We start from the raw sequence: 16,217 nt of genomic DNA, 5'->3' as shown, positions 1-16,217 counted from the left end.
AAGTTACATAGGAGCATAGACTGGCGAGGGTCTAAAAGTCTGGAGGCATCCTGTTTTCCTCCCTATTTTCCTTTTTAAAAAATGTATAGCATGACCCAGGTTAATCCTGAAATGTTTACTCCCTAATTAGCAAAATGGGTACTGTGGTCCCCATAGTGTTTGCAGAGGCTGCCATTTGTGCAGGTGTGCTCTACTCTTGGAAAGGTAGTGGCTAAACACGAGACTGCAGAACAATGTCCATCTGGCTGGTGGCACGGGTGGGCCAAGAGACCAGAGACCTAATTTTGATCCTGCATCTGCCTCTCAATCTCTGCAGATCGCCACCCTCCTGGGCTTCAGTTTTCTTGTCTGTAAAATGAGGAGCCTGTCATACATAATCTCTAAGGTCTGGGACTCAGGTTCCAGTGTTAGCATCTTTGATCTCACAATAACCTGGGAGGGAGTCAGGTTTAGGACTGTGGAGTTTTAGTTTCAGGTTTTAAGCTTTGTTTATTCAAAATTGTTTGGCTTTTGAGTTGTTGGAGCTACAAAATGGGATCTTGGAATTCCACCTAGTGTAAGAAGTAAGACCAAGGGAATGGGTTGGCCACCTGGAAATGAATCAAAAATTTGGAGTTAGCAGGGCACTCTAGGCAGGAGATAACAAGACAACCCGGCTCCAGCCTACAGATAGCATATGACTGTGAGGATACTTTTAGAACCAAGAAGGATTGGAAATTATAGTTTTCCCCCAACTTTCCAGAAGTTTGAAATACCCTGTAATGTGATATACTAGTGCTAAGTCTCTTTTAGAATGACATTTTGAGGCTTTGGAAATTTTCAGCGCTCCCTTTCCTGACAAGTGTAAGTGCCACTTACCAGTGGGTCTCAAGGGCTCTGCCAGGTTCCTGGGGAGGAGCCAGTCTCGTATTCTGCTTTGGGATCTCCTTAATATGGAGAGTTGTCACTGCCAAGGGAAAGGCAGCAGCAAGTGGTGCAGAGAACCAGCACTCACTCACAGGAGGCTCACTTGGCATTTCTAAGCCAGGACTGCATTGCATATCAGACAGAGGTTGTAGCAGCGGCTGCCCTCCAGATCCCCCATCTCTGAAGGTTCTCTGGACTGCCTGTTCCACTACCACGTTCTGTCTTTTCTTACACTGAGCCATGCTGCATCGTGCTATCAGACCACTCTTTCTAAAACGCAGAGACAGGTGGGGCGTGGTAGCTCACACCTGTCATCCCAGTACTTTGCGAGGCTGAGGTGAGAGAATTGCTCGAGGCATGGAGTTTGAGACCAGCCTGGGCAACATAGCAAGACACTGTCTTTACACAAATAAAAAATAAAAAAAAATTAACCCGGCTTAGTGCGGCAGACCTGTAGGCCTAGCTATTTGGGAAGATGAGGTGGGAAGATTGCTTGAACCTAGGAGTTCAAGGTTACAGTGAGCTATGGTGGAGCTACTGCACTCCAGCCTGGGCATCAGAGCGAAACTGTCTCAAAAACAAAATACAAAACAACACAGCCCACAGAGATAGTTGTTAATTATCTGCTTAAAAGCCTTCTCTGACTCTTCCTTTACAGAGAAAGCAAAGCATGGCTTCCTTGATTCACAGAGGCTGACCCTGAATTTGCCTGCTAACCTTATCTCCTGCAACCTCCAAAATGTGCCCTCACCCCGGCTTTCCAGCCTTCCTTCCACCTGGGGTGCTTTCACACCTGGGCACAGCTCTGCCTTTGCCTGGCATGCACTGCACTGGATAAAAGGATAAAATCCTCATTTATGCTTCAAGCCCCAGCTCACGTGCCAGCTTCCTTGGGAAATCTTTACAAACCCTCTCCACACATTTCCCAGAAGAGTGTGTGCTCCTGTAGCCCATCGTGGCATCGTCATTCCAGCCTGCTGTCAGGCATCTCTGCTTTGTTGTGGTGAAGGTTTGTACTCCACTCTCCCTCACTAACAAGGCTTCTGCCTAACAGGAACCACCCGAGTGGTTTTGTTTTCTTTGTATTCGATCTCTGATATAATGTGAAAGGTTTTGTTGTCGTTGTTGTTGTTTTTTCCTCCTGCTTCTCAGCATGGTCCTGGTGACTCTTTGGGGTATGTGTAGGCAAAAAAACGTTGCAGAAAGGGCCTACAGGAAAGACTAGATCTGAAAATCATTCACATTTTCATTCGCCTCTCTTCCACCTGCAAAGGTTTAGCCACCAATAACCAAATGTCTTGAATTGCCAAAAACTAGAAAGGGATGCAAGTAGAGGAACTTGCTTGACTTACATGTGATGTGGGTATCGTGCCCCTTTACTCTCCTGTGCATCTGTGATTTTGATCTCTATTAAAAAGTTGGTGAACATTTTATCAGAGTACTTTTGGGTACAGAAGTGCAAACATAGGTTCCCAGAGTCAAACTCCTTCTTGTTCCTCTCTTAGCCAGCACCCCTTTCTGTTATCAGTACCTCTTCTTCCTGGCAGCCGTACCTGAAACCCTAACATCATCTTTGATGGTCATAGTACACTTGGAAAAATCACCGTGTGACATTATCACAACAGCTTCTCAGTAAATTGATTATATCTGGAAAAGGTGGAGATCCACAAGATACAGGCAAAGAAGATGGCTCTTCCAGGGAGAAAGAGTTCACAAAGGTGGGGCCTATTGAAGTCACAGGAGACTGTGGTCCACTGCTTCATAGAACCAAGACTAGACCTAACTTCTGTCTCTCATGTGGTATTTTTTCCTAACTCTTGTCTGCCCAAGTGAAAATTTCAGGAAGTGGACTGTCCTTTGTTTTGCCATGAAGTTTAAAAAATTACCTGTATATTAAAATTTCTTACAGTCTGTAGTAGTGCTGTCTAGTAGAAATGTAACATGAACAATATCTATAATTTCTTCTCTGTTAGTTTTTGAAGCAGAGTCTCGCTCTGTCACCCAGGCTGCAGTGCAGTGGAGTGATCTCAGCTCACTGCAACCCAGGCCTCCCGGGTTCAAGCAATTCTCATGCCTCAGCCTCCTGAGTAGCTGAGATTACAGGTGTGTGCCACCACACCTGGCTGGTTTTTGTATTTTTGGTAGAGACGGGGTGAACCATGTTGGCCAGGCTGGTCTTGAACTCCTGGCCTCAAGTGATGCCCCCCACCCCGCCTCAACCTCCCAAAGTGCTGGGATTATATGCAGCCACCACACCCGACCAAATTTAAAATTTTCTAGTAGCCAAGTTAAAGTAAAAAGAAACAGGTGTAACTAATTTTAGTAATATAATTTTAACCCAATATTTCCAGAATATTACTATTTCAATTTTGAATTTTTATGAAAAAAATCGAGGTATTTTATATTTCATTTATCAGATGTCATTGACATTTGGTGTCTGTTTTATGCCTGTAGCACATCTGAATTTGCAATCGTCACTTTTTTTTTTTTTTTTGAGACGGAGTCTCGCTGTGTCCCCCAGGCTGGAGTGCAGTGGCACGATCTCGGCTCACTGCAAGCTTCGCTTCCTGGGTTCACACCATTCTCCTGCCTCAGCCTCCTGAGTAGCTGGGACTACAGGCGCCCACTACCGCGCCCGGCTAATTTTTTGTATTTTTAGTAGAGACAGGGTTTCACCGTGGTCTCGATCTCCTGACCTTGTGATCCGCCTGCCTCGGCCTCCCAAAGTGCTGGGATTACAGGCGTGAGCCACTGCGCCCAGCCAGAATCGTCACATTTTAAGTGCTCAGTAGTCACCTGTGGCTAGTAGTTACCACATTGTTCAGTGCAGGTTTATACTTACACATTCTTTAGCTTAAAAACCTCAAACCAAAAAGCTGTCATTTTGTGGGGGAGTCACTGGATAAGGAAAAATATTTGTGATTTTTTTTTTCTGTAGGAAAAAAATTACATGATTTAAATGTGAGTTTTCCTTACAAAGGTCATGCCTTGAAATATTTGATGGTAATATATATTACATACTACTTAATGGCATGAATATGTGTCAAGGCATTTAAACCCGGTTCTTTGGAAAGATTTAGTATTTTGGAGTATGATTTTTTTATATTTTTGAAGTGGAAAATGACTTTTTCCTGGAAGGGACTCTGTGTTTTATCTCTGCTGTAGTGAGATTGTAAAGCCTGGGTAGTTCAGTGCCTGGCAGATCTCAGAGCAGGGAGAATTTCCCTCCTCCCTGGTGACGTGGCGCCTGAAGCATCCCCGTGTGCAACCATGTTCAGCATTTCTCATATAAAGAGGAACAGAAGCACTGGAGAGGCACTTCTGGTTCTAGAAATCTGAAATTCCATCATGCTTACTGTTCATGTGTGATGGGGAAGGTCCTGGTCTTGGGGCCAGGAGACGCAAGGATCACCATCTGTGTGACCTTCAGTAAACCATCTAATTCCTCTAAGCGTCAGTTTCCTCATCAGTGAAATGGCGTTGATGCAACCATACAGTGGTGGGAAGGTTTAATGAGACAGTATGCGAGTAATTCAGCAAAAGTATGTATATTATAGGGGCTAAAATTCTATTGAATGTGAACTACACATAACTGTGTATGGTCCTCACCACCACCATTTGGTGAGTTCGTGCTCTGTCCAGACACTACATATTGAACCCTGTCAATAACCTGGTGATAATGATAACAGAAATTATTACTTTTCCCATCTTTAGATGCCAGTATGGAGATTAAAAGGTTAAATAAGCAACTTGTCCAAAGGCCACATAGCCAATAGGCAGTGAAGCCAGGATTTTTTTGAGAATACGTTTTAATATGAAATTCTCAAACATACACAAAAGTAGATGGACTAGTGGTGGTTCTCAAACATGAATGGGCACCAGAATCATCTGAAGGGCTGGTTAACACAGACTGAGGCCCCAACCCCAGAGCTTCTGACTCCTTGGGCCTGGGGTGAATGTGTGTTTCTTTTTTTTTTTTTTTTTTTTGAGACAGAGTCTCTCTCTGTCGCCCAGGCTGGAGTACAGTGGCCGGATCTCGGCTCACTGCAAGTTCCGCTTCCCGGGTTTACGCTTCTCCTGCCTCAGCCTCCCGAGTAGCTGGGACTACAGGCGCCCGTCACCTTGCCCGGCTAGTTTTTTTGTATTTTTTTTAGTAGAGACGGGGTTTCACTGTGTTAGCCAGGATGGTCTCGATCTCCTGACCTCATGATCCGCCTGTCTCGGCCTCCCAAAGTGCAGAGATTACAGGCTTGAGCCAGAATGTGTGTTTCTAACATGTTCCAGGTGATGCTGATGCTGGCCCAGGACCAAACTTAGAGAACCATTGTACTGATGTAATGAACCCCTGTATACCTGTCACCACCTCTGGCGGTAATTCACATTTTTGGGACTAGGATTGAAACTCTAACTCCCAACACCTGCCCTTTACTGGTGTCTATACTGCCTGCCTGGCAGTGGAGTTTGCAGAAACTGTTTTGTGAACTATTTGTTATGAATATTCCATTCCCTATCCCCAATATCATAAAATAAGTAGCTTAAAGTAAGTTGTTTTGAAATCTGACTAAATCTGGCTTTTAGAGCCTTTTAGCTTAATTACTGGCCCTCTTCATTTCAGAATTCCAAAAATAGTTTTTATTGACCTAGGAAGAATTAACAATTTTAGGTCATAATGCTAAAAAAGGAAGAAAAATTCCTGGAAGAGTCTACAGTCTAGATTTGAGATAGAATTATTTATACAACTATGATAGCACATCTTTTTCTTTTTTGATTTTATTTCTTTTCACATGTGAAAAAAATAGGCAGAATTAGAAGCCAAGACTACTATATGTGTGTGAGAGATACATGCTGGGCCCACCGCAGGCGCCCTACCTGTTCCCTTTTCACCCTTCCGGGCCTGGAGTTGGCCCATGCCAGTATCAGGGTAGGGAGAAGACACGTGAAACACTGCACTTGCAAGGGAGCTGCTCCCGTCCCACCTAGCTCTCTCCTCATGTGACTCCCTGGGCACAGGACATGGAGAAGTCTCCTAAATTCCTGTCTTGTCTTCCTCTCCTCATTGACATTCTCGGCAGCATCCCCAGCGAGCACAGCTGATGGCAGGCTGTTGAGGAGTTGTGTAGGTTTTCCTTAATTGGTATTATTATTCCTGTCTTTCTTATTATTTCCTTTTCTATTATCATGTTTCTCTTACCCATTTCAGGTGCTATTGATTTGACAAAATCAGATTTTGTCAGATTTGTCAAATCTGTGTAACTGCTGTTTAACAACATTGTGTTAGTGTTTATAATATAAAAAACTGAATTCACAAATGTCTAATTGTTGGTATTAGTCTGTTCTTAGGATAACACCACATTGGAGCATGAAAAATATATTTAGATGTCTGGGAGTTTGGTGTTTCTTATGCATTCTTCCAAATATCCTCCAAAGCATTAACTGCTTTTGAGCTTATTTCTAAATCTAAGTTTAGGTAAGGTTTCCTTTTTCCTCCAGTATTTAGATTACATGTGTATACACATTGTCAGTGAAAGTGCAAAATTAAAATGTAGGCATCGTTTTAGTAGGGGCTGAGACAAGATCCTGGGCCAGGGCTCAGGAGGTTCCTCCTGGGACCCCAGGACAGTCCCTAAACTCCCAGGCTCCTGGGTTTCCCAATGTGTAAAATGAGAAGACTGGACTGGATAATCTCAGGTTCTGATGTTTGCACAAGCTTATAGTGCTAGATAAAAGCTTTTAAGCTGTATTACTGAACCTGTAGTACCTTTTAAAAAGCATGCTTTCAAACAGCTTCTAGATCATTGTTCCTACAGACACTCATGAGCATCTGGAGAAGAACATACACTACTGAATGAGAGTGGGATTCTATCTTGATGATCACCATCTCCTAGTTGTAATGTCCTGAGTTAGGGACAGAAGAGCATGTCTGTGACAAGCTAATGGAGGGCATCTTCCTTCCACTGCAGGAGGACGTGGGACCTACCTCTGTGTCTCTCCGCTCCTCCTCCTGTTTGCTGGCTTCCTGAGGGCCCTTCCTACTGTGGCTCTACCTGCCACTCTGGCCTCGTCTCTCCCTGCAGGCTTTGGCACACGTAGGTGCCCCACGTGAGCTAATCATTGATTAGCTCAAATGAACACTATTCCAATATTTGCTACTTTAGAGGAGAGACTGAGGGCTGTATGGGCGAAGGTGGAGCAGGGGTCCTTGTGAGGAGTGTTGCTCCAGTGTTATCCACCGTTGCAGAGGAAGCAGAGTGGGAGGGCACTGGCCCATCCGGTGCTCCTTGAGCACGTCCATCTGGGAGGCCCGCTGCTCACCTCAAGTAGCAACTGTGTGGAGTCTGTTTTCAGAAGGGCTTTCTCCTAAGTATAGTTTTCCCCATGACCTTGGATTTCCAGTGGTGCTAGAGCACCTGTGGAGCTGGGACCCCAAGCCCCCTTTATGCACCCTTATCCAGCTATTCCAAACTCCTCGCTGCTTCCAGAACTCACCATGCTCAGGGAGAATTTAGCATGAAGCGCATGAAGCTTAAGTTTCAGGATCCCTTTCAAGGCACTGGAAGAGATTCTGGCAATTTTATATCTATTAGTTTGTATTTTTTTTTTTTTTTTTTTACCTCACTGTAATTGTACATGTTTCAGGCCCTACAGAATCTACTTCCATCCAGACACATGCTCCCTGGTGTCTCAATTTTCTCTGCAGGGAATCCTCAATCTGCCCTGAATCCTGGCTGGCTTGTTCATCTCATTGATCAGCTCCAGGAACCTCCTTTAAGAAGCATCCCACATCACCGGGGTCATCCAACACAGTTATTGAACGCTTCTGCTATGCTGGAGACAGCAGTGAATACAATAGGGCTGTCTTGCCCTCATGGAGCTTATAATCTAGCTGAGCAGAGGTTGGGTTCCTTCTAGTGGACCAGATGCCAGTCCTGGTCCCTGCTGCTGTCATTCATTCTGCTGATTGTTCACACATGTGCCTTCCCTCTGACTGTCAGCTCCCTGGGGTGGGGCTGTGTTCTTTTTATCTGGATGTCTCTGGCACAGTGCATGTGAACCAGCTCAGTGAATACCTGTGGAGAGAGGGAACTCATACTGCTCATCCCATGTGTACACAAGGAAGGGAGGCGGCTGTTATTTTCCTGTGCCCACTCTACTTATAGGAAAATGAGGATCCTTCCTGCAAATTTGACAACTTCAAGAAGTTCCTGGTGGGGTTAAGTAGTGAGAGTCGTGTGCACGACGGGAGTGCAGGAAAGCTTGTATGGCCCAAACCTGTGAGCCTGTGGCTTCAGAAGCCCCGTTCTGTTGCAAGCTGCCATCTCCCCATTCCCATCCCCAGCAACAGTACTGGTGTCCTGGTGGCAACGTCGAGAAGCGCTTTGAAAATGGACCAACTTTATGTCAGCCTATCAAGTAGCTTTTATAGCCATGCAGATAAATCAAGGAAGTCCTAAATTCTTTATAAGCAGAAATGACAAATTTCTCATTTCTTAAAATAGCTCCAAGAGTTGCCATTTAGTTTGCTATTTCAAGAAGTGGCATTTGGGATTTCAGCTCTTGTTAACATTTAATCACCAGAGACTCAAGGACAAGAAATGACTGGAAAGTTCATTTGAAGCTATCACGTCTGAGGCAAGAGCAGTGAAATTGCTTTGCTCTTTGGAGCTTAGCTCTTCCCATGGTTTTTGAGGTTTTGTACATGTTTGGCCAGAACTGAACTCAGTTTGTGGGCTCACATTGTGCAGGTCTGCTGGATCCAGAGGAATCTCATTTTCCTGGCGCTGAGAACATTTCCTGCTTCTGATTGCCTTTTGATCTGGAATTTCAATTTGCATGATGTTGGGCTGCCAGACCCTAAGCAGCAAATGCTGTGGGAGGGAGGGAGTTCCGAGAGATTGAAGGGTGGGGGGGTCATGGTGGGGCCTTGTGGAGTCCTGCTTTCTGGCCCCCATGGGTGGTGTAGGGAAGTGTGATTGCTAGAGGTGCGCCATGCTGCCCGCTGCCATGGGGACTGGCAGGGCCTTGGTATCAGTGGCTCACCTGTGTCCATGTTGTCCCTTGAGATGAGGAGCTCTTTCTCCCCAACCACTCTGATGATGCCACATAACTCTGTGAGCAGTGTCCCATGGGGTGTCCTGCCTGCCTGCTCTCTTCCTCACAATCCAAGATCCTGCTGCTGTCATGGAGCTGCGCTAATGGGAGGGGGTCAGGAGTGCTTTCCTCTGTCGCCCACCCGCAGCTGTGGTTCTTCTCCGCTGGCACACACCGTAGCAATACTCAGTCCCGTCTACAGTATAAGCAGCTGTCTGTTTCCTTTGGGCTCAGCCCCCGAATTTCAGTGTCTGCGATGCAGTTTTCTCTATGTTGGGTCATTATTTGTCTTCCTTTGTGCATGTCCCTACCATTATGGCCTATTTTATTTTGTATGTTTCTGGAGGTCGAGGAAAGTTTTTTTTTTTTTTTTCTTTAAAAAACCTGTCATGTGCTGGGCGTGGTGGCTCATGCCTGTAATCCCAGCACTTTGGGAGGCTGAGGTGGGCAGATCACGAGGTCAGGAGATCGAGACCATCCTGGCTAACACTGTGAAACCCCATCTCTACTAAAATAAAAAAAAAATTAGCCAGGCGAGGTGGCGGGCCCCTGTAGTCCCGCTACTCGGGAGGCTGAGGCAGGAGAATGGCGTGAACCCAGAAGGCGGAGCTTGCAGTGAGCCGAGATTGTGCCACTGCACTTCAGCCTGGGCAACAGAGCGAGACTCCGTCTGAAAAAAATAAAAAATAAAAAAAAATTAAAAAAACAAAAAACCTGTCATGCAGCAACATATTTAATAATATGAATAACTCAATTTATTATGTGTTTACAGTTTGCAAGGTTCTGCCTTTTCCATGCATTGACCTAGTTGAGTCCAGCCACAGCCCCAGGTGACTGCACAGCTCGGCTTTCCTTACCATGCTACCATCCTCTTCAGCATTCATGTGGACACATGACCCTATCAGGGCAGAGTAAGGTTTTATGAGGGACCTTTCAACATTTGAGGGACCAAATGTTGAAAAGTAATTCAACATTTGAAAACAAAATAAGGCATGGAGGTGAACATTTATTTAGAATTTAAAAAGAAATAAATTTTAAAAAGCTAACCCAAGCCATAAACACCAGAAATCCAGGGAAACAACACATTTTTATCAATGAACCTCTTAATACACCTCCATACTTCTTCCCTACAGTTTTGGGGCTTCATATTCTTTTATTGCCTCTTCAAATGATCATGATTTTGTATCATCATTCTTCATCACAAGAACAGATCAGTGTCTCCCTTGGCGTGATTAGTCCAAATTTATATATTATTATTGAGAGTTTAGAAAAGTTTCTTCTAGTTCCACAACATCTGGGAATGTCACAGGAATTTTTAGGATTGGAAAAGCTTCTGTTAGGTTTCTTTTGTATGTAAGCAATGCAGTTTGGGGGCATTCTTAGTTTGTGCAATGGCTAATCTTACATACCGCTAAGTAGTCCTGGGGCCACATACCTTAGAACAAGGTGACATGGCCTCCCATTCTCTGTGTCATGACATTGGGTGGACACAGCAGGCACGTTCCTGGAAATCTAAGCCAAGGTGCCCAGCAACAATGGAACTGTACAAGAACCACTGGCAAGCTCTGTTAGCCCCATAGGACGTGTCCCTGGGGCCTGAGTGGGATGCTAAGGGTGGCAAAGATAACAAGACTCAGCCCTGCCCTGAGGCACTGATAGTGGAGCTGAGTGTTCGCAGGTCACAGCAAGCCAAGGACTGTCATGAGAGGCATCCCAGGACTGCTGCTAAGTAAGGATGTGGCAGCAAGGCGCCAAAGGCCACCTTTGTGGGGAGGAGGGAGGTAGTGCCCCAGTTCTGTGTGAAGTGCTATATGCCTGCCTGGGACTAGAGCAGCTCTGCTTTAACTTTTTTGCCACATTGCCACATTTGCTTTCTTCGTAGACCGTCGGCCAAGGGGCTGTAGGACTGCGACAGGTGTAGAGGTGGGAGGGGCACATTATGCCTGTAGAGGGAGTGACTGGAGCTGGCTCGTGTCAGAAACAGTGGATGCAGCATTGCCTCTTTGCTGGGCCCCTGGCTTACCATGAGACCGGAAACCTTGCATCTGCCTAGCTAAGGCGGGGCTCTGTTCTCAGGGTAGGCTTTTGTCCACCTGAAGAATTCTCATTCTTCTTCGCTCTCTCCAAGCATTCCTTCCTTAGTAAAGCGAAGAAACTTCACAGGCCATGGAGGGCAATGGGCTTGGCCTTAGCTCTGCATTTCACTTCTCCCAGTACCTCTCTTTACGTTGAGCTAAATATTTACAGGCCTGGCTCTTCCACTAGCCCAGGGCTTCTTCGACTCAGTTCCACGTGACCACTTTCCAGGGAATTACAGCCCTCCCCTCAAAGCTGTGTATACAATCATAGAAAGCAAAGAATGTATACAGTTTTCGTGGGGAGAGGATCCAGGCTCTCAAAGGGGTCTGTAACCTTGAGGAGGCTCAGGACCGGCCTTGTTTCTTCTTCCTCCCTGAAATTGAAAATTCTAATGTCGTTCCTGGGGCATCATGATTGATCAGGGATTTTCCAGAATCCCCTGTTCAAGCATAGGTAACTGGTCCCTGCTCCTGGAGCTCCTGACTCGGCTCTGGACTGGGGCCTCAGAATTTGCGTTTGTAACCAGTTCCCAGGCGATGCTGAATCACCAGTTCCTGGGAGCCCACTTTCAGAACCACTGTTGTGGACTATTTGTGGACTGAAAGTACTACCGCCCTCTCCCTTTCTGATTTCACAGGAAGCCTGAGGAATGAATGTTCATAGATAAGGACTTGCGCCTCCACATGACGCGGAAAGCTGAAGGACTTGTGTATAGACCGAGTTAGAATTTTATACACTATAAAAGCAGCAGTCACCAGTGTGTATGCTCTGAATGTCGTGGGCTTGGGAGTCAGCCAGGCCCCACCATGCTTAGGGAGAAACAGCATCCTGAAATATTAACAGTTCAAACTGATGACTTCTCAGGGTTTAAAAACACGATGGTGCTGATGGCTCCAGAGCAGCTCCACCAACAACCATGGTCAATTTGGGTAATTCTGGTTTTCTTTTGAAGATAGAAAATTAAGAACTTCTCCCCTGGAAGTCTGTCACCAGGGGAAGAATTGAACTTGAGCATGTTGTGATAGCTTTAAAACCAAGGCTGTGTGCCAGATCTGTGCCAAGCCTCGTTCTTACAAATAATAGCAGGAACCGGCAGTCTGGTAATTAGCCTACATCATTTTGCCGTTAGTGTGACGTTCTTGTCACTAATCATGTCGCAGGCCAATCAGTTCCTTATGCTTGTGGGCTGTCCCCGCCTCCATGCCCCACCAGCACCTGGAAAAGCTTAGCAGGGCTGAAGAACAGTGAACAGCTGCCACCAGTGAATCATAGTTTAAAAAGAGTTGAAAATAGGCGATTATCCTCTTAACCCACAATTTAGTGGATGCAGTGGTGTGACTTCCCACAGATCCACCTCCAAGTCTCCTAAGTCCCTTTCTTCTGCCATTTCTGTCTTTGGTTTCCTCCCCAGGGTGCCTCCATCCCTGCCTCTCTTTTCCTTTTCCTCCCCTGCATCTCCTCCTGTTCCCTTTGCCTCTCTCCCTCACCAGTTTCCATTCTCCAGCCTTTCTCCTCTGATGGTTTCTTTCTTTTCCCCATCAAAGGACACCTGTAGAAGGGAGGCATTGTGCCTGGTCTTTTTGCCTCGTTCGTAACTCAGGCAGCATGTGACCACTCCCATGCTAGGGAGTGAGTCATGTGTCCTGGAATCAGTCATGTGTCCCGGAAGTGCTTCCAGCAGCTGCTAAAGACCTCTGCCCTATGAGGTCACTAGGAGTTCTTTCATTAAGTGACCCGAGTTAGGGTTTGTACAAGTTGAAAATTTTCGCAGTCCCTGATACATGTTAATCCTTCATGAGATTTCTCTTATTGTTCAATCAGTACCATGAGTTTTCCTGGTCATAGTACTGCATGACCAGTCTTTACAGAAATGTTGGCTTATAAACTCCCCTTCACACATTTACTATGGTTGAGTATTGCTAAGCACACATTGTTCAAAGGGTAGCCTAGTATAGGAGAAGAAAGAGTTATGTTTAACAGAAGACTGCGTCCTGTCCCAGTCCAGTTCTGCTGGGTACTTGGTGGGACACTTGTAGCAATTAGCTCAACTTGGGATCCTCAGTTTCCAGTCTCAGTTGTTGAGTGGTAATTGTGATCAGTGAAAATACCTTGAAAGTTACACTTTGTCACACAAAAGCAAGATAGTAGCCACAACGTTGCATCCTTTCATTAGATACCCCCAAGATACACCTTGGGGGGATACAGAAATTCATCTAATTAAAGTATTATTTGGTGCCCTAAATACATGAAACTGACCCATGAATATTTTTATTATCAAACATTTTAAGCAACCCAAGTTTATTCAGATAGGTGCGAAAAAATCATTAAATACGTTAAGAGTTGTAAACATGTATGTATCTTATATGTCCAGAGACAGGAAACACATCAGTAATTGAACATGGAAAATTAATATAAAGAATTACTAAATTGGTGAAAGGGGATTAACTCTGTTGGGGGTAAAGTTAACTCTAAATCAGGCTGTGCCCTTGGGCAAAATCTGGCTGCTGCCTGTTTTTATAAATAAAGTTTTATTGTAATACTGCCATGCCCATGTATGTACTTATTGTCTGTGGCTGCTTTTGTGCCGCAATGGCAGAGTTTACCAGTTGTGACAGAAACTGTAAGGCTGGCAAAGTCCTTTACACAAAGAGTTTCCGACTCCTGCTGTAAGGATACAAGAAGAGTAAATGCGGGAACAGATCCCCAAGGAAGGAGCAAACTGGGAAGAGCCTGTCATCCCTACCCAAGGCAGAGATTCAGGCCTCGCTGGAGAGTGTGGTTGTGGCCCAGGGATGGTGGCTGGTGGCTAAGGTTGCTGAGGTGCTGTGGGCTGGAGCTGGTGGGCAGGGAGCCACCCACTGGGGGGAAGCTGCTGAAGCGGTGGCAGCAGGGCTCTTTAGATGGCTGCTTACATGGATGCCAGTCCAGCTTCTTGGAGGGCATGCCCTTTGTAGAAAGCCACCTGACTGCCCTGCTGTAGGAACAAAGTCAAACAAAACCCCAAACCTAACAGCATTGGCACCTGGGAACAGCCCATTCTCAGCAGTGTCCCTCCACGCCCCTCCCTGTCCAGGACTCACAATGCACCTCTGCCTTCCGACAGTCTGAAGAATCATGGGCCTTACCTGGGGGGAGTGGAGCCAAGGGCCCTGTGCAAAGGGGGCTGTACCCAGCTGAGGTTTCAGCCCTGCCCAGCCTGTGCCTGTGCCTGGGCAGGCAGCTGGGGCTGTCATGAAAGAGTCCCCCTGGCCCGTGGTTATGGGGTAGCCACCATGTAAGCCAGGGAGAACATGGTGTCTACCCAGTCTGCAGTGTTGGTCCACCTGACCTCTTTGTAATGGAATTTTAGAAAGTTATGTGCATATTTGGGTTTTATTAGGAATATGGTTACGGTTCCTAGGGAAAATGTTATTAATCATGACATCCATTCATTTTGCCAACAAGCATTTATTGACTGGTTACTCTGTGCAGTGTGACAAAAGAGTGAATCTTTTTTTTAAATTAAAATAGTTTGAAAAATATTTTCTGGGCAATTCTTATTTAAAAATAATTTGTATAAAGTTTTTTTTTGTCTTTTTTGAATGTAAAAACAGTTTACCATTACCAGCATTTTACTATATAGCTTTAATTTTTTGGGCTTTGCATAGTTTTAGTCTCTGTCCACATAACATGTATTTTACTTAATTATAATAATTGCATACTCGTTTGGGCATTGCTTTTTTTCTTAGCATGTCAAAACATCTTTGTAGAGTCTCGTTAAATCAAGTAATTGGAGTTAAGTATGAGCATGTATCTGTATAACAGGCAAAGCAAGTTGACTGCTACTTCAGACAACTCCAGAATCTCAGCAGCTGAACACAGTAGGTGTTTCAGTTCTTGCTCCTGGGGCATTTCAGTGCCTGTTTGAGCAGGCGGTCTTCTGTAAGGTGATTCAGGACCCAGACTCTTTCCATCTTAGGCTCCATCCTTTCCTCAGGCCACCCAGTTCAGTGTTGGATCCTGTGTGCGTGGCTGCAGAGGGAAGGGGGAGGGACCACGTGGAAGCCTTTTGTGGGCCCAGATGAGGCAGTGGCCACATCTTTTCTACTCGAATACAATTGGTTAGAAGACAGTCACGTGGGCACACCAAACCATGAGGAGGCTGGGAAATGTGGTTCACCTGTATTGGAAAGGAGACAGGTTTTGGAAACAAATAGCAAGCCTCAGTCACAATTGCCAATTTAGATGCCACATACCAAATATCTTTAATATACTTCTTCTATACAAATTGTCGTTTTTAATACATGAAGCATTTATTGAGATTGTGTATATCAGGTGATTATAGTTTCAAAAATAATCTTCTAGTAACTGTTGATATAATGGACTTAGTTACTTTTTTTTTTTTTTTGAGATGGAGTCTTACTCTGTCACCCAGGCTGGAGTGCAGTGGCGTGATCTCAGCTCACAGCAACCTCCGCCTCCCCAGTTCAAGCAATTCTTGTGCCTTGGCCTCCCTAGTAGCTGGAATTACAAGCATGTGCCACCACGCATGGCTAATTTTTATACTTTTTGTAGTGAAAGGGTTTCACCATGTTGGCCAGGCTGGTCTCTAACTCCTAACCTCAGGTGATCCACCCATCTCGGCCTCTCAAAGTGTTGGGATTACAGGCGTGAGACACTGCGCTTGCCCTGGACTTAGTTACTTCTGATAACATCTTCTATATGCCTATTTTAGCATTTGGCATACTATAATATAGTTAGTTGAATATGCATCTTTATCCCTGACCTAGCCCAGTCAATGCCTCGTATGTGGAAAGTGAGCCATAAACAAGGTGGCAGTGACTGCGATAGATAAAGGGATTTTAACCAAGAGATCTAACTTTGGAAATAGCTAGGAAAGCCATATATATTCTCTTCTTCCCTACTTACTCGTTACCTCTTTCTCATGCTCAGTGCATGCTAGGGATGCACGTCCCCATCCCCTAGGATTCGCCCATGAGCCCCGGTTTAAGTAGTACCTGCCCCCCTGGCTCTGACCCAGCTGCTTGCCTGGTTTGGGCTCAGCTCATTATCTTTCTACCTTTGGGTATTACATATTAAGTATAGGTATCTGGGGATAGGGGGGATATTTTGAGACTCAGAGAAGGGTGTCTTGGAGCCTTATC

The 16,217-nt window shown here is 45.4% G+C and overlaps 2 protein-coding genes across 29 annotated transcripts in view; one reads left to right on the top strand and one right to left on the bottom strand.

Moving 5' to 3' along the window:
- Nucleotides 1-16,217, bottom strand: part of UBAC2 (UBA domain containing 2) — an 885,094-nt gene that overhangs the window by 416,316 nt on the left and 452,561 nt on the right. The gene's annotated exons all lie outside the window — the stretch shown is intronic.
- DOCK9 (dedicator of cytokinesis 9) overlaps nt 1-16,217 on the top strand; it is a 298,820-nt gene that overhangs the window by 118,485 nt on the left and 164,118 nt on the right. The gene's annotated exons all lie outside the window — the stretch shown is intronic.

The sequence above is a fragment of the Macaca thibetana genome, chromosome 17 (genome assembly GCF_024542745.1).
Source record: "Macaca thibetana thibetana isolate TM-01 chromosome 17, ASM2454274v1, whole genome shotgun sequence".
Classification (NCBI taxonomy): Eukaryota; Metazoa; Chordata; class Mammalia; order Primates; family Cercopithecidae; genus Macaca; species Macaca thibetana.
The sequence above is the reverse complement of the archived record's forward strand: the minus strand, read 5'-3'. Positions and strand labels throughout refer to the sequence as shown.